General features: G+C 43.1%; 1 protein-coding gene and 1 pseudogene across 1 annotated transcript in view; one reads left to right on the top strand and one right to left on the bottom strand.

The window, feature by feature from the left end:
• The window catches only part of LOC110528344 (receptor-type tyrosine-protein phosphatase gamma), a 218773-nt gene that overhangs the window by 129465 nt on the left and 62875 nt on the right, over positions 1-26433 (bottom strand). The window lies entirely within an intron of this gene.
• LOC149982630 (E3 SUMO-protein ligase ZBED1-like) lies at positions 1599-25083 on the top strand (annotated as a pseudogene).

The raw sequence follows: 26433 nt of genomic DNA, 5'->3' as shown, positions 1-26433 counted from the left end.
AAAGTCAAGGTATTGGAGTGGCCATCACAAAGCCCTGACCTCAATCCTATAGATAATTTGTGGGCAGAACTGAAAAAGTGTGTGCGAGCAAGAAGGCCTACAAACCTGACTCAGTTACACCAGCTCTGTCAGGAAGAATGGGCCAAAATTCACCCAACTTATTGTGGGAAGCTTGTGGAAGGCTACCTGAAATGTTTACCCCAAGTTAAACAATTTAAAGGCAATGCTACTAAATACTAATTGAGTGTATGTAAACTTCTGAACCACTGGGAATGTGATGAAACCAATAAAAGCTGAAATAAAGATTTGTCTCTACTATTATTCTGACATTTCACATTCTTAAAACATGGAATTTTTACTAGGTTTGAATGTCAGGAATTGTGAAAAATTTAGTTTCAATGTATTCAGCTAAGGTGTATGTAAACGCCCAACTTCAACTATAAGTACTGTTGGGTAAGAAATGTTCTGTTGATCTAAGCACCTACTTTCAGTGTCAGATCAAAGTGGTTTAGTCTGACGTGACATCAGCCGCGGTGTCTCTTGCTTAAGTAAAACAGGCACATGTTTGTCTCGATTCGCCACCTTTGCTAGCAGACGCTATCCCATTAACCTTGGCAATAAATAACCTTACCAGCCCGAGCAACCACGGCGACAGAATGGGAGGGCATGTGTAGACTCACAGCCTCCCTCGCAACTCGCACACACACAGCCTGGCAGGTCCCCCTCACGACGGGCGTTTGGCACAGCAACTCTCACACATTCAGTCCAATAAGGCCATATGAAAACGACCAGCGACAACAAACAAACAAGCAGTGGTGACGTGAGTCAGACTGACAGCGTAACTGGTCTGGGTGTGCACAGATCACCATGGTCTGGTCCATGGTGACAGTGCAAGTGACATCCATCACATTACATTTTCGTCATAGATTCCCAAAAGTCCTGTCTTGTCATTGAGCTGTAGGTCTATCATATTCCAATAAACTTTAATGACGGCGCACACACGTGAAGGATCGTATGACAAGTGTCAGACAAGACAAGAGTTGGATGATATATTGACCTGTCATTTCCCAAAACAATGCAGACCCTCCCTCTAGCAACAGTCATTGAAATTGTTAAAAGGTTGGACAATGGATGAAGATACTCCAAACTTTTGGAATTTTTATTATTATCAGATATTGACATAATTGTAGCACATAAATTATTTTACTGGCATGGTCAAATAGTGAATGGAGTTCAGGGAATTCAGGTATTCAATTTATTGTCAAATATAAAACAAATGTCTACATTGATATAAATGTTGTAATTGTATCAAATCAAAGTGTCCTTTCCACGACAGCCTACCAGGTGAATCCTTTTTTGATGTCACTTGCTAAATTGACTTCAATCAGAGTAGATGAGGAAGAGGAGACAGGTTAAAGAAGGATTTGTAATAGGGCTGGGCGATAAATCAGTTTCAATCATTATCAAGGTAACGACTTCCCTCAATAACGATATAAAAACATTTAGATACATTTTCGATAATGTTGGAATAGAATAATTAGGTCCAGCATTCCATTTCACCTCTGTGACGCAGCAGGAACGTGCAGAGAAGTGACAATATGCATGTGGAGAGGTATACACCCACTAAAAACCACTTAGCACCTTGAGTGATGGAGTAGCCACTATTAAACACAGAAAAATGTGTGTTTTAGGTGAAACCAGTGGCAGTGATAGCCATGGAGAAGGAGCAGCTTCACATGAAGAAATGATTGATGAAAAGGGTTCAACTGTTTCAGTTATTTGGAAGTGGTTTGGCTTTTTGAAGTCCAACAAAGAGCAAAACAATGTTCGGTGCAAATTGTGCCGTAGACAGGTGGCTACCAAGTCTGGTAATACGACAAACCTTTTTCACCGTCTGAAGCAAAATCACTCTTTGGAACATGCAGAAAGTTTGAGTTTGCACCTCGGTATTGATAAACGCCATTCAAGCACCAGCCAATCTAGGGATGTTCGCTCGAAGCAGTCAACACTGACAGCGTTTATGCCCTACGAGCAAACATCGAAAAGACACAAAGACATCACAAATGCTATTATGCATTGCATTGCTAAGGACATGCAGCGAATTAGCACAGTCGAAAATTGGAAGGTTTCAAGAGGCTTATCAATTTAATTGACCCCACGTACGTGTTCCCTGGCTGCACATTTCTATCACACCGCACTGCCTAAACTCTACACAGAGTGTAGGGAAAAAGTTGAGGAACAGCTCAAGACACATTTGACGTATTTTGCTACTACTACCGATCTGTGGTCTGGCCACACGTCAGGGCCTTATATTAGCCTCACGATCCACTATATTGACAGAGAGTGGAATCATTGAAATAAATGCCTTCAACATCATGCTTTCCCGACGACCACACGGGTGAAGCTATATCAGAGGGGCTCATTGACGCTCTCGCCTCCTGGGGACGCAGTCAAGAGAGACAGGTCTGCATTACAACGGATAGTGGTGCGAACGTGGTGAAGGCCGCTCAAATCAACAAATGGACCCGACTGCAATGATCGTCTGCACTTGGCCATTGGTAAGTAACCTTGACAATTGTGTATATTGAAGTGATTGGTTAGATTAAACTCAATGTGATTTTTTTTCATCAGCTGATCAGCTGATAACTATTACATTCAAACTTAACTAAAGGGATTATTGTGATTTTAACATTGTATTAAAATCTCTTGACTTCTCTTAGAGAGAGTGGTTCAGACAAACGGGTAAATCGAGCAATTGGAGTTTGTAAGAAAGTGGTAGGTACCTTTTCCTATGGTGGAAAAAGAAGAGAGACCTGGCAGTTTCTCAAAAAGAACACAACCTACCCCAGAACAAGTTGGTGACAGAGTGGGGATCAAGTCAAAAGATGGTGCAAAGAGTACTGGAGCAGGAGAAAACCATTTCACACATCTTGTCCAGAGACAAGAATACCCGGCACTGAGCTCCCACCTATACAGATATAGATGTTCTTGAATCCATCAACCAGGCATTGACCACACTAGAATTCACAGATGCTCTGTCTGGTGAGTCTTATGTCAGTGTGTCTTACCTGAAGACAGTAATACACCTGTTCTATACAGATGTAATGAAACCTGATGATGGTGAAACAGAGCTCACCCAAACCATCAAAACGATAGTCATGGACTATCTGAATGAGAAATATGATGACCTAGCCACAGATGACCTCCTGGACATAGCCTCATTAGTTGACCCACGGTTTATAACACATTACATCAAAGAGGAGAAAGTGGGCCACATAAAAGCAAGAGCTGTCTCAGAGATGGTCAATGAGGGACATGAAAACCCAAGCCCAGCACAGGGAGATGTTGTTGCTGCTTCACCACAACTGTCAGCTAAAAAGAGAAAGTCAGTAGGTAGTTTTTTCAAAAAGCCATGCTCCACCACCACAGGTCTTACTGATATCCAGCTGGTATAAAAGGAACTCAGCTGCTACCTTCAGTCTTCTGATGCTGACAGTGAAACCAATCCACTGGACTGGTGGAAGGTCCACCAAAAACACTTTCCCAAAGTAAGCCACCTGGCAAAGCGCTACCTGTGCATTCCTGCGACCAGCTCCCCCTCAGAGTGTGTTTTTAGCACAAGTGGCATCCTAGTGACCAGCCATAGGGCAGCTTTAAAGCCAGAGACTGTAGACATACTTGTCTTTCTTGCTTTAACTTGTAAGACATCAACTACCCCAACTTCAACTGTGATGTGCCATTAGGCTAACAGTTATAATGTATATTTAAAAATATATACACTGTATATAATTATTTTACCTTTATTTAACTAGGCAAGACAGGTAAGAACAAATTCTTATTTACAATGACGACCTAGCGAGGAACAGTGGGTTTACTGCCTTGTTCAGGTGTAGAACAACATATTTTACCTCGTCAGCTCGGAGATTTGATCCAGCAACCTTTCGGTTACTGGCCCAATGCGAACCACTAGGCTACATGCCGCCCCATATTGACTTTATTTCTTGCTCATGACTTGTAAGTGTTTACAGCTTTTAAAAAAAGTGGAGTTAAAATGTTATTTGTGAGTTCTACTTTACTTTTCTTCGCAATCTTTGTAACTTATTTTATACATCATGTTGCTGATACCATCTCTTATGACCGAAAAGAGCTTCTGGACATCAGAACAGCGATGGACGAAGAATTTTTCTTTAATGAGTCCGACGAGAGGGATTTACTCCAGACACCCGAACAGGCCCTCGTCCCCGTCATTCGCAGGAAAAAGAGACGGAGGATTCGCAGAAGGAGATCGGGGTGCCTTATGAGGATCCGGCGACGAGCGACTAATCTGCCTTTGCCATCGGTACTATTGGCCAACGTACAATCGCTCAACAATAAAGTGGACGAACTACAAGCACGTATATCCTACCAATGACATTAAAAACTGTAATATCTTATGTTTCATCAAGTCGTGGCTGAACAACAACATGAATAACATACAGCTAGCTGGTGAGTTAGACACCGTATCGGCAGGATAGAAGAGCAGCCTCTGGTAAGACAAGGGGTGGTGGTCTATTTATATTTGTAAACAACAGCTGGTGCAAAATATCTAAGGAAGTCTCAAGGTTTTGCTTGCCTGAGGTAGTGTGATCTACAGCTTATCATGAGATACTCTATGTACCTAGAGAGTTCTCATCTATATTCTTTGTAGCTGTCTATTTTCCACCACAAACCCATGCTGGCACTAAGACCACATTCAATGAACTGTATATGGCATAAGCAAACAGGAAAACGCTCATCCAGAGGGGGTGCTACTAGTAGCCGGGGACTTTAATGCAGGAAAACTTTTTTTAATCCTTTCTACCAGCATGGTAAATGTGCAACCAGAGGGAAAATAACTCTAGACCACATTTACTCCACACACAGAGACTCCATGCCTCCACTTTACTCCACACTACCCATCTTTCCGATTTGGTCTTGCCGTACATACCTACACGCACGCTACGGTGACAAGACGCAGGCCTCCTAATTGTCCCTAGAATTTCTAAGCAAACAGCTGGAGGCAGGGCTTTCTCCTATAGAGCTCCATTTTTATGGAATGGTCTGCCTATCCATGTGAGAGACGCAGACTCAGTCTCAACCTTTAAGTATTTATTGAAGACGCATCTCTTCAGTAGGTCCTATGATTGAGTGTAGTATGACCCAGGAGTGAGAAGGTGAACGGAAAGGCACTGAAGCAACGAACCGCCCTTGCTGTCTCTGCCTGGCCGGTTCCCCTCTCTCAAATGGGATTCTCTGCCTCTAACCCTATTACAGGGGCTGATTCACTGGCTTACTGGTGATCTTCCATGCCGTCCCTAGGAGGGGTGCATCACCGGAGTGGGTTGAGTAACGGATGTGATCTTCCTGTCTGGGTTGGCGCCCACCCTTGGGTTGTGCCGTGGTGGAGATCTTTGTGGGCTATACTCGGCCTTGTCTCAGGATGGTACGTTGGTGGATGAAGATATCCCTCTAGTGGTGTGGGGGCTATGCTTTGGCAAAGTGGGTGGGGTTATATCCTGCCTGTTTGGTCCTGTCCGGGGGTATCATCGGATGGGGCCACAGTGTCTCCTGACCCCCTTTGTCTCAGCCTCCAGTATTTATGCTGCAGTAGTTTACGTGTCGGGGGGCTAGGGTCAGTCTGTTATATCTGGAGTATTTATCCTGTCTTATCCGGTGTCCTGTGTGAATTTAAGTATGCTCTCTCTAATTCTCACTTTCTTTCGTTCTTAATTTCTTTCTTTCTTTCTCTCGGAGGACCTGAGCTCTAGGACCATGCCTCAGGACTACCTGGCATTATGAATCCTTGCTGTCCCCAGTCCACATGGAAGTGCTGCTGCTCCAGTTTCAACTGTGCTGCCTGCGACTATGGAACCCTGACCTGTTCACCGGACATGCTACCTGTCCCAGACCTGCTGTTTTCAACTCTCTAGAGACAGCAGGAGTGGTAGAGATACTTTTAATGATCGGCTATGAAAAGCCAACTGACATTTACTCCTGAGGTGCTGACCTGTTGCACCCTCGACAACTACTGTGATAATTATTATTTGACCATGCTAAACATCTTGGCCATGTTCTGTTATAATCTCCAACGCGCACAGCCAGAAGAGGACTGGCCACCCCTCATAGCCTGGTTCCTCTCTAGGTTTCTTCCTAGGTTTTGGCCTTTCTAGGGAGTTTTCCTAGCCCCCGTGCTTCTACACCTGCATTGCTTGCTATTTGGGGTTTTAGGCTGGGTTTCTGTACAGCACTTTGAGATAACAGCTGATGTAAATACATTTGATTTGTACAAAGCTCTCCCTTGCCCTCCATTTGGCAAATCTGACCATAATTCTTTCCTCCATATTCCTGCTTACAAGCTAAAATTAAAGTGACTCGGTCAATAAAGAAGTGGTCAGATGAAGCAGATACTAAGCTACATGACTGTTTTGCTAGGACAGACTGGAATATGATCCGGGATTCTTCCAATGGCATTGAGGAGTACACCACATCAGTCACTGGCTTCATCAATAAGTGCATCGATTACGTCGTCCCCTTAGTGACTGTACGAACATACCCCAACCAGAAGCCATGGATTACAGGCAACATCCGCACTGAGCTAAAGGATAGAGCTGGCGTTTTTCAAGGAGCGGGACTCACCTGGAAGCTTATAAGAAATCCCGCTATGCCCTCCGACAAACCATCAAACAGGCAAAGCTTCAATACAGGATTAAGATTGAATCGTACTACACTGGCTACGATGCTCGTCGGATGTGGCAGAGCTTGCAAATTATTACAGGCTACAAAGGGAAGCACAGCCGAGAGCTGCCCAGTGACACAAGCCTACAAGACAAGCTAAATAACTTTATGCTCGCTTCGAGGCAAGTAACACTTAAACATGCATGAGAGCATCAACTGTTCCGGACGACTGTGTGATCACGCTCTCCGCAGCGAGACCTTTAAAAAGGTTGACATTCACGAGGCCGCAGGGCCAGACGGATTACCAGGACATGACTACGAGCCTGCGAGCATGCGCTCACCAACTGGCAAGTGTCTTCACTGAGATTTTCAACCTCTCCCTGTCGGAGTCTGTATTACCAACATGTTTTAACCACCGTAGTCCCAGTAATGACTACTGACCCGTAGCACTCACGTCTGTAGACATGAAGTGCTTTGAAAGCATGGTCATGTTTTTTGTACTTTTAAAAATGTGTATGAATTTCTATTGTCTTTTTTTCTATAATTTTTCAATCATTTATTTATTTATTATTTTATTTGTCAACTGTATAAATTATTTTTCTTTCAAATCATCAAAAAAATGTAAACCCATCTTTCTTCTCTTTCTTGTGATGTAAGTGTCGAGACGGTGTGTTAAATCCCCGACAAAACTTTAACATTCTTATAGAGTCAACGTTAACATGAAAAAATGTCAGGTACAAGCAAGAGTACGAAAGAGTTGCAGGAGTAAAATGAAAGAAATGGCTCCAGCGAGATTTAAGTGACGTGGATTTTGCAGCCCCAAACACAGGAAATATATGGCTAAAAAAGACAGAGCCTTAGGTGGGCGGGGCATGCACATCGCTACTCCCTCTCACAGGTCATGTTACTAAACAGGTACATGTCTGTCCCTTCCTCTATCTATAGTCCTACAGTCCCAGAGGGAGACTCATATTCCATAACCAGATGTGACAGACCAACTGGACAACAATCCATTCACAATGACAAAAATGGCACTGGTTTTAGACCATTGTTCCCCACAGTATTCAATACTGACACATAGAAGCCTGAGGTGTCTACATCATGTTTGCTTGGTGATGTGATCCCATCTGAACTTTCTATGATGTCAATAGTGACAGTAGCTCAAAAGAAACCCAGCAGGATGTGTTTGAGGCTGTAAGACATGCTGCAGGGCTGGCCATCCACTCTCAGCTTGCTCTCGCTCAGGCAGGCGGGCGGCGGTTTCCATGGCGTCAGATAGCCTGTCACAACATAGGCTTTTTTACAACAGAGAGCCCACCCCCCACATCACTCTCTCTCCCCCTCTCTCCCTCCCTCTATCCCTCCTCTCTCTCTCTCCATCCCTCCTCTCCCCCCTCTTTTTTCCCTCTACCCCCCCACCTGCCAGCAGTACCTCTGATGTGCGTATCTCTTTACATGCTTCCCGGCAGGCAGCTCTTTGGTGTGACAGGGTAGAACGTGACACAGGAAGAGACAAGAAGAGCACAGGCTCAATACACAGCTGAGTCAACTAATGGGAAAAAATGGGCAGCACAGCGTCTGTCTGTCTGTCTGTCTGTCTGCGTCTCAGGGGAGAACGACTGCCCCCTCTCATTGAAGCCACAGAGTTCAAGGCCGTTAGTAGAAAACAGGATCCCACATTATAATGGAAAAAAGGCAATCTTCATGTAAACAATAAACTTTCTGGAGTAGCTCAAACGGCGCATGTTATGTCTCCATAATGGCTTTGTCCATTCATATATACAGTTATTGCTGTGTTATAGCGTGTTCACAGACAGAAAATGACTTACCTGTCTGGATCATTAAATGGAGGAGGTACAATATCAAATCTAGGCCTAGATCTCATTGACTGACTAAGTAAACAAACACTAAGCAGGACTTATGTTTGCTTTATTACTGTGAATGTAATCAGTAAAAAAATCTGTATACTACTGTTGGGTCATGTAAATGAGGCCTGGGCAGAGGAGACATGAGAATCTTGTTGAGAGTGTCTCCCCATACAGTACTCTTTCAGAATAATAGAACCAGTATAACTTCATAATAATGGGCTCAGGCAAACAGCACTACTCCCTTCAGATCGTCAACAACCAAGCAGCTGATTAGTGTACAAACAACAAATAATATGTTTCTATGAAGTGCCCTAATGAATACCACCCTGTTTAACTAGCACTCAACAAGCAAAGCAGTCTGGGAAATAAAACCAGGAAATCTATCCCCTTTTCATCAGAAAAGTTTCAGTAACCTCAGATGACTTACCTCTGACAAACAGGGAGAACGAGAGTGACTTAGAAGGTGAAGATGTCACGCCCTGGCCATAGAGAGGTTTTTATTCTCTATTTTGGGTAGGCCAGGGTGTGACTAGGGTGGGCATTCTAGTTTTTTTATTTCTATGTTTTCTGTTTCTATGTTTTGGCCGGGTATGGTTCTCAATCAGGGACAGCTGTCTATCGTTGGGATTCAAACTTAGGCAGCCTTTTTTCCTTTGTATTTTGTGGGTAGTTGCCTTTGTTAGTGGCACTATAGCCCTAGTAAGCTTCACGGTCGTTTCTTTGTTTCTTGTTTTGGTGGTGACATTTACAATAATAAAGGAAAATGTACGCTCACCACGCTGCTCCTTGGTCCACTTCTTCAGCCGCCCGTGACAGAGGTAATGTAATGTTTATGAAAGGGAATGTCTTCTTCGCTACCTGTGATAGCTTAATTAATCTTCTTGGCGTGAGTCTGATCTTCAGAGAGCCCTGTACCATCAAAGAGATGCGGAGCAAGAGTTTTATTGGCCGGCTCCTTTGGATGAGAAGAGTCAATCGTCATTGGACAATAGATACACGTACCACAAGCGTAACTAACAGTTCAGTGGGCTTCAAAGGCTAGCGGGTGAAGGAATTTGGGATATCTGATGGTTAACAGTGATTGACTTCAGCCAGGAATCACAAAAAAAGATAGGCAATAAAAAAGTATATTTTGATAATAATTCATGGGATTTAAGGATGTATTCTCGACTGAGCATTCTACTCAATGCATTGTAAATGAGCTCTGATGAAGATTTAATCAAAAGTGCATTACAGTGGCTTTTAAATACAATGACATTTCAAAATAAGGCAAATAATTACTAGGAAAAACTTTTGTCATCATTTTGAAGTCGCCAGATTGACTTTAGATGCTTTATAATGTTAGCTAGCTGGCTAAGATTGCGGGGAGACCACTGGATTGCTAGCTATTTTTGAAGAGCTTTGCTAGCTAATACATTGCCATTTGTCTTAAAGCTGCAATATGTAACCTTTTGGGTGACCTGACCAAATTCACATAGAAATGTGAGTTATAGATATGTCAATCTCATTGAAAGCAAGTCAAAGAAGTGGTAGATCTGTTCAATGTGCACTATTTCTATGCTTCCTGTTCTTAAGTTCTGTTTTTGTGTCTTTACTTTCAGTTTTGTACACCAGCTTCAAACAGCTGAAAAATCAATATGTTTGGTTATGGTAAATATGTTTCGCAGCAGTTTAGATGGTACATTGATTCTCTACATTATACTTGCTTGTATGGTCACAAACGTGCTTGTTTGTTTTAGCAACCAGGAAATGGCGAAGCGATATCTATATATTGCAGCTTTAAGTACATTTAACGGCATGATATTTATGGAAAAGTTGATTCCTGCTAAATACTTGCCTACTTTAGCAATGTCAATGTATTTCCAGGCCACTATAATGTAATTTTGACTAAACCGTCATTAGCCTCCGTTCAGAATGACTGGGTTTATCATGACTTTTGGGCACCACTATGGCGGAGCGCGGTTTGAGAACGTTCATAACAATGGCATGACGCGCCCGACTGACAGAGGTGCAACATATGAATAAATCAAAAACAAGAATAAGACAATAAAATGAATAAAATCTATTTAGTTTATGCTTGTCATTATGGGCAAGAGCCTCTGTAAAAAATTACTAATATGTCAAATCCATTTCTGTTCATGGCCTCTCCCTGAGGCCATGGCTCTTAACAGAGAAGTGTTAGACAGAAACACGGGCGCATGCATCCTAACATCCCCCTGTCATCACAAACAACACAACCTCTTGGAGAATAAAGAGCATATGGAATTCTGAAGCTACAGTTACACTCCCTCCACAATATGAAGTGTATATTTGACCTTGTCAGTTCAGCACCGAAATGTTTTTTACAAAACAACCTTGAAATAACCTCTAATTCATATCACAGATTCCCATTGAACTTACTGAAACATGATTAGGGGACAGAGAAATAAGGTTGTGCCATAGCAACTCAATCTATACACAACTTCAATGTTTACCACCACAATGCAATTCATAGAATTCATGAGCACATCTATTTTTCACAAAGAAAACTTGTTTTTGCTTATCAATAATTATATATCTTCCTACTATTCCACCATGATGGAACTGACTAACTGGAGGAAGTGTCTTTAATATATTATATTTGTCTTATGCTGTGTGGCCTTGCGTGCAAGTCTGTGGTACCTCTCCCTCACACCTCCTCGATGAATCACCTGAGTCTGACTGAGCTAGAGGAGAGGGTGAGAAGTGAGAATACCATTTGGAGAAGATGGAAGTTAATTTATTATTCATTAGAAACGGCTTCAGCCTGAATCTTAACGATGATTTAGTGTAGAACAGTGTGTTGTAGTGGGACTTAACACTCTCTATATGAAGGCATCCCCCCCCTTTTTTTAGCCCAACCTCCACTTCCTGTTCGGAGGACAATTATAATGGCCCTTAGCTCTACTAAAACATAGCAAGTTATATCATCATGCGGGTGGAAGGAGTGAAAAGGGCAAGGTAGTAGGAAAATGCAAGGTAATATCTGATTACCGTACAGTCACTTCTAGGTACATTTAGAAAATCCAACTATTCTCCTGTGAGTGAAGATTGACATGGGATTTGGTTTCTAAAGCTGCAAATAAATCTCCTCCGAGCGGAGGAAGGAAACATGGTTCCTGTCATTGTTGGTTTTAGTTTGTTAGTATGCCTGTTATTTACACATTCAATAAGGCACCAGTTAACAAAAACTGGGTCGCCAAATTGGGTCTCATCCACAGAAAGTGAAAGATGCAGCTCAAAATCAAGTGTGTTGACCCCAATGTTGAATCTTTCATACAACAGGATGATATACTGTAAACAGACAGCTTATATCAGACATCACACAGTAGAAACATCATATCACGCATATTCACCATCACTGGTTGTGAGGGACTGAGTTCCCAAAATGTACAAAAATAGACTAAACTTATGAGGGAATGAGGCCATGTAAAAAAATATATATATTTTTATTGTGTTACATTATGACATTTCACACTGTGTCCTTTGGTAAATGGCAGTTGATTCTACATTAGATAAGATTATTTAGATCAGAGAAGATGTGTGTTGTTGTTTTCAACCTGACAAAGTAATGAATATAAGAATATAGATTTTATTTTTTTTCCATTTGCTTAATAGCTCATATACAACACTATTATATTAAGAGGTATAACGAAACCTGTCAGGGAGAGTAATAATAATTGAATTCATATAAAGTCGATTTACTTGACACTACTGTTATAATCTTGTGTACTCTACCGTACATAGCAGAAGCATGTAAAGGAAGATAGTGTAGTAACGGATTTAGCACCTGATAAAACATCAGCCTGATAGCTATGACATTTCATCACATCGATAGTAGCCTCTGGGTTGGGTTAAATGCAGAAGACAGATGCCTTGGAGGTCAGACCTAGAGAGCAACTGCCTCTGACAGGTTCTTAGACATCTGCTTAAGCTGTCGAGAGATAGAGAGAGAGAGAGCGAGAGCGAGAGCAAGAGCGAGAGAGCGAGAGAGCGAGAGAGCGAGAGAGCGAGAGAGAGAAGGTAGGTCGGAGCAACATTTTCCCCACATGAAAACCTGAAGATACACTATTCTATTACACTATTAGCGGTGATCTGGAATAAATGTTGCCCATCAGGGGCTCCTACCCTGAGACAAAGTATGAATATGGGCCCAGAGCACAGCTAAAAAGGGTCGTTTTGACATCATGGCCTCCTCGTCCTCTCAGAGTCACCCATTGACCTGCCAGCCACCATCTGCGTTGCATAAGCAGCTCAAATAACAGCTTCCATAACCGGAGGCTTGTTATTTTAGATTTCAGCATCAACCGATGTGATAAGACAAGAGGTTGCTTAATTGTCTCTCCCCTTTCAGTTCAAATTAAAGCCCCAGCGGTATTTTTCTGGCCTCGGCCCGTTTCCTGATGTCTGTGTGTCTATGAAAGAGTGGTGCTCCGCCCGGAAATACATTAATCAGCCTCATTAGCTGGGCGGGGTTGTGACCTCAACAGTCTGATCTATTACAACACTGAACTAATGCTCAGTAAACACAAACACACCCAATATGTCCAACAATTATTCTACTGGGTTGTGTTCATAAGGGCACGCAACGGAAATCGCTTTAAATGGAAAATGAAAATGACTACATGTAGTGGTGTAGTTCATGTAGTCCCTCCCTGTTTCAATCTGTTTTCTTCCATTTGGTGCATACAATCATCAGTTCACGTAGTTCATGGAATGTTGGTGCAACATGCAAAAGATGGCTGCTTTGTAGCTATGGTTACATATCTAACTGCTCAGAAGCATGGCCCTTGTGTTTGATATTTTATGAGCCACACAAGTGTAAGTAGGGTTGCACATTTTGGGGAATAATCAGAGGTGGAGACATTCGGTGGGAAATAACGGGAATATATGTGAATTAAGGGAATATATGGAAATTAATATTAATACCATTTAAATGTAATGTTTTTTTTGCATTGGATATATTTACCATATCATATGGAGACAGAAACATAAACCTTTTACCTTATCATAAGTAGACATAATTGCAAATTATTAAATCCTTCCAATGGAAATAAAAAAAAAAACAATGTAGTTACGAATTTAACTATAATTAAATGAGTTGAGGCAGCCCCAAACATTTTTTGGGGGGGCACACGGGGAGATTGGCAGAGTCAGGGTTCAGACCTGAGCCAATTCCTCGTGCTTACCGTGGGGAGCAAGTGACCGGTCAAGCACCATGCTATCCGGTTCTGCGCACCATGCCTTCAGTGCGCATCCACAGCCCGGTGTGCTCTGAGAAAGCTCTCCGCAGTGGCCGTGCAAGAGTGGGCATTTAGCCAGGACGGATTGTGACGGCTCAGCATTTCTGGTCTCCGGTGTGTCTCTTCGGCCCAGGATATCCAGCGCCAGCTCTACGCACGGTGTCCCCGGTTCACCAGCACAGCCCAGTGCGGCCTGTTCCAGCTCCCCGCACTAGCCGGGCTACAGGGGTTATCCAACCAGGACGAGTTGTGTTAGCGCTGCGCTCCAGACCTTCGGTGCGCCTCCACGGTCCAGTGTGTCCTGCGCTGGCTCTACGCACTATGCTTCCAATGCGCCGTCATAGACCAGTGCGTCCTGTGCCAGCTCTCCACACTCACCAAGCTAAAGTGAGTATCCAGCCAGGATGTGTTGTGGTAGCTCCACTCACTAGGCTGCCGGTACGTCCCCTCAGTCCGGTAAGACCTGTTCCGGCGCCACGTACTAACCCTCCAGCGATGGTCCCCAGTCCGGAGCCTGCAGCGACGGTACCCAGTCCGGAGCCTGCAGCGACGGTTCCCAGTCCGGAGCCTCCAGCGACGGTACCCAGTCCGGAGCCTGCAGCGACGGTACCCAGTCCGGAGCCTGCAGCGACGTCCCCAGTCCGGAGCCTGCAGCGACGGTCCCCAGTCCGGAGCCTCCAGCGACGGTACCCAGTCCGGAGCCTGCAGCGACGGTACCCAGTCCGGAGCCTGCAGCGACGGTACCCAGTCCGGAGCCTGCAGCGATGATCTGCGGCATGGTTCCTCCAGTGAATGCACCAGGGCCGCCACCAAAGCGGAGGGATCTGCGGGTGGAGGGGGTCTACATCCCGCACTAGAGCCGCCGCCGTGAAGGGATGCCCACCCGGACCCTCCCCTTTAGAGTCATGTTTTGCAGACAGAGTCCACACCTTCGGGGGTACTATCACGCCCTAGAGGTTTTTATTCTCTATTTTGGTTAGGCCAGGGTGTGACTAGGGTGGGCATTCTAGTTTCTTTATTTCTATGTTGGTGTGGTTCCCAATCAAAGGCAGCTGTCTATCGTTGTCTCTGATTCAGGATCATATATAAGTTGTCCTTTTTCGTTTGGGTTTTGTGGGTAGTTGTTTTCTGTTTAGTGTGCACCTGACAGGACTGTTTCGGTTTTCTCTCTGTTATTTTGTTTGAGTGTAATGAGTAATACATTTATCATGAACACTTATCACACTGCGCTTTGATCCACTCATTCCGACGAGAGCCGTGACACATGGAATGATTTCACTGAACCACTAAAGAAAGGGAATATTGAATGATCCCCAATGATCCATCGCATCTCGCAAAAACGTTTTCAACATACATCTGTAAAATGATAGTCTGGAAACTAAAGCTTTGGTTGTCTTCCTCTCAGGCTTCCATGTCTTCTCCCTGGACCTCCTCAATGTCCACCTCTTGAACATCAGACTCTGAGGCCTCATCTTCACTGTCACTTTCCAACCTCGTTGAGGATGTTGCCAAGCTCAAAATGCCCCAAATTTGCCCGGATGGCCATCAATTTTTCAACCCTTGTATTGGTCAGCCTGTTGCATGCTTTGGTGGGTGTGTGTGTTCCCAAACAAGGACCACTTTCACTCTGAGGTGGCTTATATTGGTGGGATTTGGAGGATGATGGAGGCAACAAGGGAAAGAGCCTCAGATACGCAAAGTCCCTTCCACCAGGTGGCTGATGAGCTATGTTGGCACGACTGCCATATTGCATCTCCATCCCAAAGCCCTTGCTTGGAAGTGTACTTCGCCATACTGCCAAGAACCTTGCCCTCATCCAGGCCAAGGTGGCGAGACACAGTTGTGATGACACCACAGGCTTGTTGATCTCTGCACCAGACAGGATGCTCTTACCAGCATACTTGGGGTCCAACATGTACACTGGGGTGTGTATGGGCTTTAGGCAAAAGTCTTCACGCTTTTGATGTATTTCAGAACTTCAGTTTCCTCTGCTTGAAGCAACAGTGAAGTAGGCAGGGCAGTACGGATTTATTCTCTTACATCTGCAAGCCGAGTCTGAACATCAGACAGGATGGCATTGTCTGCCTCAATCCATGCAATGGCTACTGCTATAGGTTTCAGGAGTTTCAGGCTGCTTACCACTCTCTCCCAAAATACAGTACATCATCCAGGAGGATCCTCTTGATGGGGCTGTCCATATCGGCAGACTGTGATATGGCCATTTCTTGGAGAGACTCCTTCACCTTCAGGAGACTGTCAAACATGATGACAATGGGTGTTGCTGGGCAGCTTCAATGTGGTGATCTTATTATTCTCACCTTGCTTGGTGAGGAAGATTGCTGCTATAATTTGATGACGCTTCACAAACCTAACCATTTCCTTGGCTCTCTTGTAGAGTGTATCCACTGTTTTCAGTGCCATGATGTCCTTGAGGAGCAGATTCCATGCATGAGCAGCACAGCCAATGGGTGTGATGTGAGGGTAGGCCTCCTCCACTTTAGACCAAGCAGCCTTCATGTTCGCAGCATTGTCTGTCACCAGTGCAAATACCTTCTGTGGTCCAAGGTCATTGATGACTGCCTTCAGCTCATCTGCAATGTAGAGACCGGTGTGTCTGTTGTCCCTTGTGTCTGTGCTCTTGTAGAGTAGTGGTTGAGGGGTGGAGATGATGTAGTTAATTATTCAAACATTCAACCACCCATCAGAGATGATTGCAATACAGTCTGCTTCCTCTATGATTTGCTTGACTTTCACTCGAACTCTGTTGAACTCTGAGTGGATAAAGCATGTCTGGTTGGAGGGGTGTATGCTGGGCGAAGAACATTCAGAAGTCTCTTCACATACACATTGCCTGTGAACATCAGAGGTGAATTAGTTGCATACACAGTTCAAGCAAAACATTCATCAGCATTTTTCTGACTACATTCCTCCATTGAGTCAAAAAAACTTCTGATTCCAGGAGGATCATGAGCTGTTGCTATCGATAAGGTGTCTGATTCATAATTTTCACCTTGAATAGAAGTAGAGGGAGACGTTGCTTGCTGTGAGCGCTGAGGGAACTTTATGCACTTGGCCAGATGATTCTTCACATATGATTTGGCACAGTATTTGCAAATGTACAAAGATTTTCCTTCTACATTAGCTGCAGTGAAATGTCTCCACACATCAGATAGTGCCCGTGGCATTTTCCTGTACAGATGGAAAAAATTAGTTAAAAAAAACAAATAAAATTCCATGTACATATAAATAGTTCAGCAGTTAGATTAAATAACTATTTTGTAAAATAAATGTTTTAAAATTAAACGTATGGAAACAGGTGAATTAACACTCCTCAGTTAGCAGGCTCACGCAAGCTAAAATCCACATGGTAGCAAAAACTAATTAGCAGAAATTGTTAACAAGTTAGAAATGATTTAAACACACTTTGCTGTAGGCTACTATTTACTAGTTAACAAAAAAATTATGTATGTCATATAAAATATATTCACCGCACCAAGTATTGTAATCAAAACTTACCAGAAAGCATGTAGTCCTTGGCTCAGACAGTGTGGTAGTGTGGGCTCAATAGCATCTCATTTGTGTACAAGATCTTGAGAATCAGCTGTACATGTGATGGAAGAGTGCACTGCACATGTAATGGAAAAATGCTCTGTGCATGCAGAGGGTTGCAATTCCATTGAATTGGGGATAGTTTAACCAAAAGATGCCACAAGACCTAGAATTGCCTTATGTGTATCCCACAAAAAAAAGGTTCACTGTTATTAGCTAACTTTTTTGATGAATTTAAGCAAAACTCCCAAAATGTCCAGGATTAAATTCGCATGGAGATAACACTGACTTGTATATAACCAATATAGTGTCTTCACAGTATATAATCATCAATTAGATCACTAACGGCTAAATAAGTACTCTGTCTGGACCAAGGATGAACTAAGGAAGTGAATCCAGATGCAGCACTGGAAATATTTTACAACTGTTCATGCAAATTGTTGACAAGCATCCACCTGTTAAGAAATGTACTTTTAGAACAGTTGGAGCCCCCTGGATTGACGAATTTAAACATTTTATGACTCCAAAGCAAGTGTAAATAATGCAAACAAGGTGGCAAACAAGTCAGGCTGCTCAGCTAATTGGTTGACATATTGAGAAATTATAATACAAAACCAAAATAAATAATATACAGTGGGGCAAAAAAGTATTTAGTCAGCCACCAATTGCGCAAGTTCTCCCACTTAAAAAGATGAGAGAGGCCTGTAATTTTCATCATAGGTACACTTCAATTATGACAGACAAAATGAGAGAAAAAAAATCACATTGTAGGATTTTTAATGAATTTATATACAAATTATGGTGGAAAATAAGTAATTGGTCAATAACAAAAGTTTCTCAATACTTTGTTGGCAATGACAGAGGTCAAACGTTTTCTGTAAGTCTTCACAAGGTTTTCACACACCTGTTGCTAGTATTTTGGCCCATTCCTCCATGCAGATCTCCTCTAGAGCAGTGATGTTTTGGGGCTGTTGCTGGGCAACACGGACTTTAAACTCCTTCCAAAGATTTTCTATGGGGTTGAGATCTGGAGACTGGCTAGGCCACTCCAGGACCTTGAAATGCCACTCCTTCGTTGCCCAGGTGGTGTGTTTGGGATCATTGTCATGCTGAAAGACCCATCCACGTTTCATCTTCAATGCCCTTGCTGATGGAAGGAGGTTTTCACTCAAAATCTCACGATACATGGCCCCATTCATTCTTTCCTTTACACGGATCAGTCGTCCTGGTCCCTTTGCAGAAAAACAGCCCCAAAGCATGATGTTTCCACCCCCATGCTTCACAGTAGGTATGGTGTTCTTTGGATGCAACTCAGCATTCTTTGTCCTCCAAACACGACGAGTTGAGTTTTTACCAAAAAGATTCTCCCGATCTTCTTCTGGATCATCCAAATGCTCTCTAGCAATGACAGAGTTGTAGGGTTGTAGACTTAATTGTTCAATGGAAGCTTCTCTAACCTCAGATATGTATAATGTGGTGTCCCTTAGGGTAGTTGGCTTGGGCCGTTTAATCTTCTCTATTTTTACAAATTATTTGCCACTGGTCTTACACAAAGCTAGAATGATTATGTATGTGGATGATACCACACTCAACAAGTCTGTTAGCTCACTGAAATTCAAAATAAGGAGTTAGTCAGTATCAGAATGGGTGATTAATAATAAATTGGTCTGAAATAAAACTAAAACTAAAAACATTGCATTTGTTTAAAAGCATTCTCTAAGACCTAAACCTCATCTGTAGTTGGGCATTAAGTTGGGCATTGACCTTTGAGCACGATGAGGAAGCTAAACAACTAGGTACTGTATTACATCGGATGGTCAATTATCATGGTCAAGTCATATTGACAATGTTGTTGTGAAGATGGGGAGATGTATGTCTGTTATAAAAAGATGATCTGCATTTTCGACCCAAAAATCTAATGTTCTAGTTGTTCAGGATCTGTTCTTGTCCAATCTTGATTACTGTCCAGTAATATGGTCAAGTGCAGCAAAGAAAGATCTAGCAAAGCTGCAACTGGCTCAGAAAAAGCAGCATGCCATACAGAACTAACTTCAACAGCATGCATGCCAGCCTTTCCTGGTTGAGGGTTGAAGAGAGATTAACTGCTTCTATTCTACTTTTTATGAGAAATATTACTGTGATGAAAATTCCAGATTGTCTGCATAATTCACTAACATTCAGCTCAGTCATGCAAATGTATTACAAATGAAAAACTGAACTATCACATTGACATAAGTATTCAGACCCTTTGCTGAGTACTTTCTTGAAGAACCTTTGGAAGCAATTACAGTCTTGAGTGTTCTTGGGTATGATGCTACAAGATTGGCACACCTGTATTTTAGAGTTTTTCCCATTCTTCTCTACAGATCCTCTCAAATTCTGTCGCTGCTCCCCATCCTGACTTGTACCGAAGCGACTCCTTCATTGTCTTGGCTGTGTGATTTTCATTTTATTTTATTTTTATTTAACCTTCATTTAACTAGGCGAGTCAGTTAAGAACAAATTATTATTTACAATGACGGCCTACCCCAGCCAAACCCTAACCCGGACGACGCTGGGCCAAATGTGCGCCGCCCTAGGGGACTCACAATCACGGCCGGATGTGATGCAGCCTGGAATCGAACCAGGGTCTGTAGTGACGCCTCTAGCATTCACCTTCCAACAGGGTCGTTGTTCTGTTGGAAGGTGAGCCTTCGCCCCAGTCTGAGGTCCTGAGCACTCTGGAGAAGGCGGGCTGGAGAAAGCGGGCTGGAGAAGACGGGCTGGAGAAGGCGGGCTGGAGAAGGCGGGCTGGAGAAGGCGGGCTGGAGAAGGCGGGCTGTCATGTGCCTTTTACTGAGGACCGGCTTCCGTTTGGCCACTCTACCATAAAGCACTGATTGGTGGAGTGATGCAGAGATGGGTGTCCTTCTGGAAGGTTCTCTCATCTCCACAGAGAAACTCTGGAGCTCTGGACTATTGGGTTCTTGGTCACCTCCCTGACCAAGGCCCTTCTCCCTCGATTGCTCAGTTTGGCCGGGTGGTCAGCTCTAGGAAGAGTATTGGTGGTTCCAAACATCTTCCATTTAAGAATGATGAAAGCCACTGTATTATTGGGGACTGCTTCAGATATATTTTGGTACCCTTCCCCAGATCTGTACCTCCTGTCTCGGAGCTCTACGGACAATTCCTTCAACCTCAAGGTTTTTGCTATGAAATGCACTGTCAACTGTGGGACCTTATATATACAGATGTGTGCCTTTCCAAATCATCTGCAATCAATTGAATTCCCCAAGTTGTAGAAACATCTCAAGGATGATCAATGGAAACAGGATGCCCCTGAGCTCAATTACGAGTCGAAGGGTCTGAATACTTATGTAAATACTTTTTTTTTATTTTGATAAATAATACATTTGCAAACATTTCAAATAAACTGTTTCTGCTTTGTCATTATGGGTTATTGTGTGTAGATTGATGAGGAAAAACAATTATTTAATCAATTTTAGAATAAGGCTGTAACATAACATTTGGGGGAAAAAGTCAAGGGGCCTGAATACTTTCTGAATGCACTGTACATACAACACAAGACATGCCACCAGGTGTCTCTTCACAGTCCCCAAGTCCAAAACAAATTCACGGTAATGCAGAGTATTATACAGAGCCATGAACGCATGGAACTCCCTTCCATCTCCAATTACTCAAGCAAACAGTAACATTACCGTTAAACAACATCTCATGGAACGGTGGGGACTGTAAGGGGACACACAGACATCATTTTTTGTTGCAATGTTTGTATTATTTTGTTGTTGTACTGTTTGTTACTTGTCATGTTTTGTGTTTTCTATGGACCCCATGAAGAGTAGCTGTGTTTTCTGCAAAAGCTAATGGGTTTCCAAATAAAGAAATAAATGACTGGACAGGGTCAGCTTCGGTGTGGCTGTCAGAAGAGCATGGCACTTGCAATGATTCCTGCTGGGGCCACCCATACATAACATGAATAGATGCATGGCTGTAAGTTGCTTTGGATAAAAGCGTCTGTTAAATGGCATATATTACTATTATAAATAGGCACCCCATAGGGCTCCAGTCAAAGGTAGTGCACTATATTGGGAAAAGGGTACCATTTGGAAAGCAGCCATAGAGAGACAAATATGGAGAGATTTCTACTTCTTCTAACTGTGACTTAATTGTACACTCTCTGGCATGTCACTGCAATCTAATGACCAATTAGTCCGACTGTAGTTCAGTACATCAGGAAGGGGTAAGGAGAGGAATGAGAGGGGGAACAACCCAAAACTCCACTTAGTATCTCCCGTCTCATCTTCAAACCAGGCATGTGTGTGAATGTGTGTGAATGGAGCAGTCTATACATGGACATTATGCTGGCACACAGTCTGTTAAACCAATCATGGCATGTATCCATAGTGACAGAATGATGGCCAGAGTGACAGCTCTGAGGAAGTGGAGCTTAGAGCCCCGATTTCCAAAAGACAAGCACCCTGGCGGTTAGTAGGGCATAGTCAAATGTCACTTCCCCACCAGGAGCAACCAGGAAATCTCAATGGACAAAGGATACTAGGCAGCGAACACATCTGAACTATGGACAGGCAGTACAGTATGCTACTGACTTGTGTGCACAGTTCTCTGCACTGTTCTCTGCCTTGTTTATCACATAGAATCACTGGCTTAGTGCTGTGGTAGTTATTGACACACTGACAAAACAACATTGATATAGTCTCTTCAGTTAGTAGTATCTCTTTCCTTCCTGAGAGAGAGACCTCTTAGATCTTTAAAAATAACACATTCCCCTAGCTGCCACTTGAACATAATTCTCACTTCTTCAGAGTAAAGCTTGAGATTAATTTACTTGAGCATTTACTTCTGAAACTGTAAACGCAGAGGATATCAAAGAAAATCTAATACAACACCTAAGTGGCTTGATAATGTCTTTATAATCCTGTCACACTCGAGAGAAAGTTAGAACTTGTCAACTGCGTGGGTTTGGATTCTCACATTGGAATTGACTTGGCATGCCATTTCCTCTGTGACTCAGACAATGGTTTACAGCTACTAGTGCATCCTGTAAAGTTGTCAGTCATCATAAAAGCGAAGTAAAGGTTGACCGATTAATCGGAATGGCCGATAAATTTTTTGCCGATTTCAAGTTTTCATAACAATCGGAATTCTGTATTTTTGGGTGCCGATTTGCCGATTTTTTATTTTTTATACCTTTATTTAACTAGGCAAGTCAGTTAAGAACACATTCTTAATTTCAATGACGGCCTAGGAACGGTGGGTTAACTGCCTTGTTCAGGGGCAGAACGACAGATTTTCACCTTGTCAGCTCGGGGGATCCAATCTTGCAACCTTACAGTTAACTAGTCCAACGCAATAACGACCTGCCTCTCTCTCGTTGCACTCCACAAGGAGACTGCATGTTACGCGAATGCAGTAAGCCAAGGTAAGTTGCTAGCTAGCATTAAACGTATCTTATAAAAAACAATCAATCATAATCACTAGTTAACTACACATGTTTGATGATATTACTAGATATTATCTAGCGTGTCCTGCGTTGCATATTATCTGACTGAGCATACAAGCATACAAGTATCTAAGTATCTGACTGAGCAGTGGTAGGCAGAAGCAGGCGCGTAAACATTCATTCAAACAGCACTTTCGTGCGTTTTGCCAGCAGCTCTTCGTTGTGCGTCAAGCATTGCGCTGTTTATGACTTCAAGCCTATCAACTCCCGAGATGAGGCTGGTTGGTGTAACCGAAGTGAAATGGCTAGCTAGTTAGCGCGCGCTAATAGCATTTCAAACGTCACTCGCTCTGAGTCTTCTAGTAATTGTTCCCCTTGCTCTGCATGGGTAGCGCTGCTTCGATGGTGGCTGTTGTCGTTGTGTTGCTGGTTCGAGCCCAGGGAGGAGCGAGGAGAGGGACGGAAGCTATACTGTTACACTGGCAATACTAAAGTGCCTATAATAACATCCAATAGTCAAAAGATAATAAAATACAAGTGGTATAGAGGGAAATAGTCCTATAATTCCTATAATAACTACAACCTAAAATGTCTTACCTGGGAATATTGAAGACTCATGTTAAAAGGAACCACCAGCATATGTTCTCATGTTCTGAGCAAGGAACTGAAATGTTAGCTTTCTTACATAGCACATGTTGCATTATTACAAATAAATACATTTTTAAAAAATCGTCTGATTAATCGGCTTTTTTGGTCCTCCAATAATCGGTATTGGCGTTGAAAAATTATAATCAGTCGACCTCTAGTATGAAGTAAACCCCTTCAAATACAGAATGACCCATATAAATAGCTGTCTATTCCTATGGTATTACCAGTGTATGTAATAATTGGTGGTCTGGTTGATGACAGGTAGGAGTACTGTAGTACTAGGAGTCCTAGGCAATACTAGGAGTACTACTGTAGTACTAGGAGTCACAGGCAATACTAGGAGTACTACTATAGTACTGAGAGTCCTTGGTAGTACTAGGAGTACTACTGTAGTACTAGGAGTCCTAGGCAATACTAGGAGTACTGCTATAGTACTGGGAGTCCAAGGTAGTACTCGGAGTACTACTGTAGTACTAGGAGTCCTAGTCCACCATCAGAAAAGAGTAGAGTGGCTCCATGGCAGTTCTGTCTCAGAGTTCTGAGCTCAGAGTCTTTAATCGAAGCTCAAAATTAGCCTGAAACACACAAACGCACACACAAGCACACACACACACACCAAGATACTGAGATACAGAGAGAGAGGAAGCTCTAAATCAAACAGCCATCGGAGCCTAATTGGCCAGCCCGACCAGCTCCAGACAAAATATTGTTTCCCTTGGTGCTATCTGCTTCCATCTAACAGACGTTCATGGAAACTGTGGCTTCCTGTTCCAGGGTGTTGGCCACAGAATGTTCAACATCCCCTGGTCGGTCTGCAAAAATAATCTCAGAGCGCAGCGAGCCTCTTGTATAAGGGTAAGGGGGAGAAAGGAGGATAAAAGGGGGCCAGAAATACATTCTGTCCGGTGAGAAAATAAAATGAAAATAAAAGTTCCCTCCTCCAACCTAGAGCAAGGACAACAGCGAGGAAGTAGAAAAGCTTCAGAGGCAGAGGGAGGTTTCTCCATGGCAGAGTGAAGTACTCATGAGCTCTAACTCAAGGCTGTACGTGATTCCTCTCATCATCTCCTCGTAACCGTATTGTTGGGATTGTAGGGAAAGGGCCAATGTCCCCGTCCCCCCGTACCTTCTTCTCCAATGCATTTTGAGGAGGTGAGGAGAGAAGACCAGAGGAAAGAAGAACTGAGGAAAAACCTCTTCAAAACCAAGTCGTTACACTATTCAGCTCCAGCCTCTTCCATATCAACGGCTAAACTAGGTCAGACCAATCAGGCCCATGTGACATGGCAGTCAGGACCTTCACAGTCACCTCTGAGATCTCCCTGTACAATGACAAACAAAACCTCAGGACCTTCACAGTCACCTCTGAGATCTCCCTGTACAATGACAAAACCTCAGGACCTTCACAGTCACCTCTGAGATCTCCCTGTACAATGACAAAACCTCAGGAGCTTCAGTCACCTCTGAGATCTCCCTGTACAATGACAAAACCTCAGGACCTTCAGTCACCTCTGAGATCTCCCTGTACAATGACAAAACCTCAGGACCTTCAGTCACCTCTGAGATCTCCCTGTACAATGACAAAACCTCAGAGGTTCTCTGACAAAACAAAACCAGGTCATATCTATAAGAGAAGAGTAATCTCCACCCATCACCAGCACTATGTGTATATGTCCTCTAGAGTTGTGAAATGCAAAAGGGTGAGGAGGAGAGGGTGATAAGCTGTCTTTTGATTATCAACGACTGTGTTTTGTTTTCTCCTTCGGGGAGACAATTGTGAGCCTTTCTACAGGATAAAGTGAGGTAGAAAAGCTGAGAGATTGTAAATGACTCCTTTATATTATAGTTTTATATCACTATATTCACTTAGTATGAATATATTGTTTTTATATAGATAGAAAGCAGTGTTAGGTTAAAGCTCTTTATGTATGAGAAGAGTAATTATTCCCTTTACACAACATGCGTCATACAAAGTGCATTCAGTGGAACGTTCAATTTACGCTTGTATCAGCTGGAGTGGTTAGTGCACACTGTAGGCCTACAGTAACTGCCTGCTGTACAGAGACATCAGTTGAATCCCTCTTCATGGTTCTCTTCATCGTGGCCATAAGCCCAGCCATGCAGTATCAATTCTCCACTAACATCAAAGGCCAGTTAAATAGGAAGGGAGGAAGGCTGCAGGGCAGGCAGGCATAGTGTAGAGATATAGACTGACTGTGTCACAAATGGCATCCTATTCCCTATATAGTGCACTACTTTTGACCAGTGCCCATAGGGATCTGGTCAAAAAGAGTGCACTATGTATAGAACTGTGTTGGACTCATCTAGTATATTGGTATTGTATTATACTGTAGGTGGAGGCAAGGACAGAGAGCTTTGTGGTGAAATGGCTCTTCCTGCCTCCCAATCCATCGACCGGTGGGCACAAACAGTGAAGCAATTGTGTGAGCAAGCAGAAGAGGAGTTTAAAAGTGTGTATGAAGTTTCCGGCATTTCCAGAGACAGTAGAGGACGCCTCAGAGGACATGTTAAAAGAGGTGATTGTGGGATGTTATGTTCCAGAGTCTAAAACATGCAGTAACAATTACATCCTATTCTGTTATGTAAATTGTTACATTTGAAACATTCCTCAATTAAAAAATACACGTCACCCAAGAGTTTAAAAAACTAAAACAAAACTGGAAAACACACACATAGCGTTAGGAGATAGTGAAAGAGGCTAAAACGGGCCTCCCGGGTGGCGCAGTGGTAAGGATAAGTGGAATGCGATTGTCACGTTCTGACCTTTATTTCCTTTGTTTTGTCTTTATTTAGTATGGTCAGGGCGTGAGTTGTGGTGGGCAGTCTATGTTTGTGTTTCTATGTTTTTTCTGTTTCTGTGTTTGACCTGATATGGTTCTCAATCAGAGGCAGCTGTTTATCGTTGTCCCTGATTGAGAACCATATTTAGGTA

This window comes from Oncorhynchus mykiss, chromosome 7, assembly GCF_057628025.1.
Source record: "Oncorhynchus mykiss isolate SJ-2025 chromosome 7, ASM5762802v1, whole genome shotgun sequence".
Taxonomy (NCBI): Eukaryota; Metazoa; Chordata; class Actinopteri; order Salmoniformes; family Salmonidae; genus Oncorhynchus; species Oncorhynchus mykiss.
The sequence above is the reverse complement of the archived record's forward strand: the minus strand, read 5'-3'. Positions and strand labels throughout refer to the sequence as shown.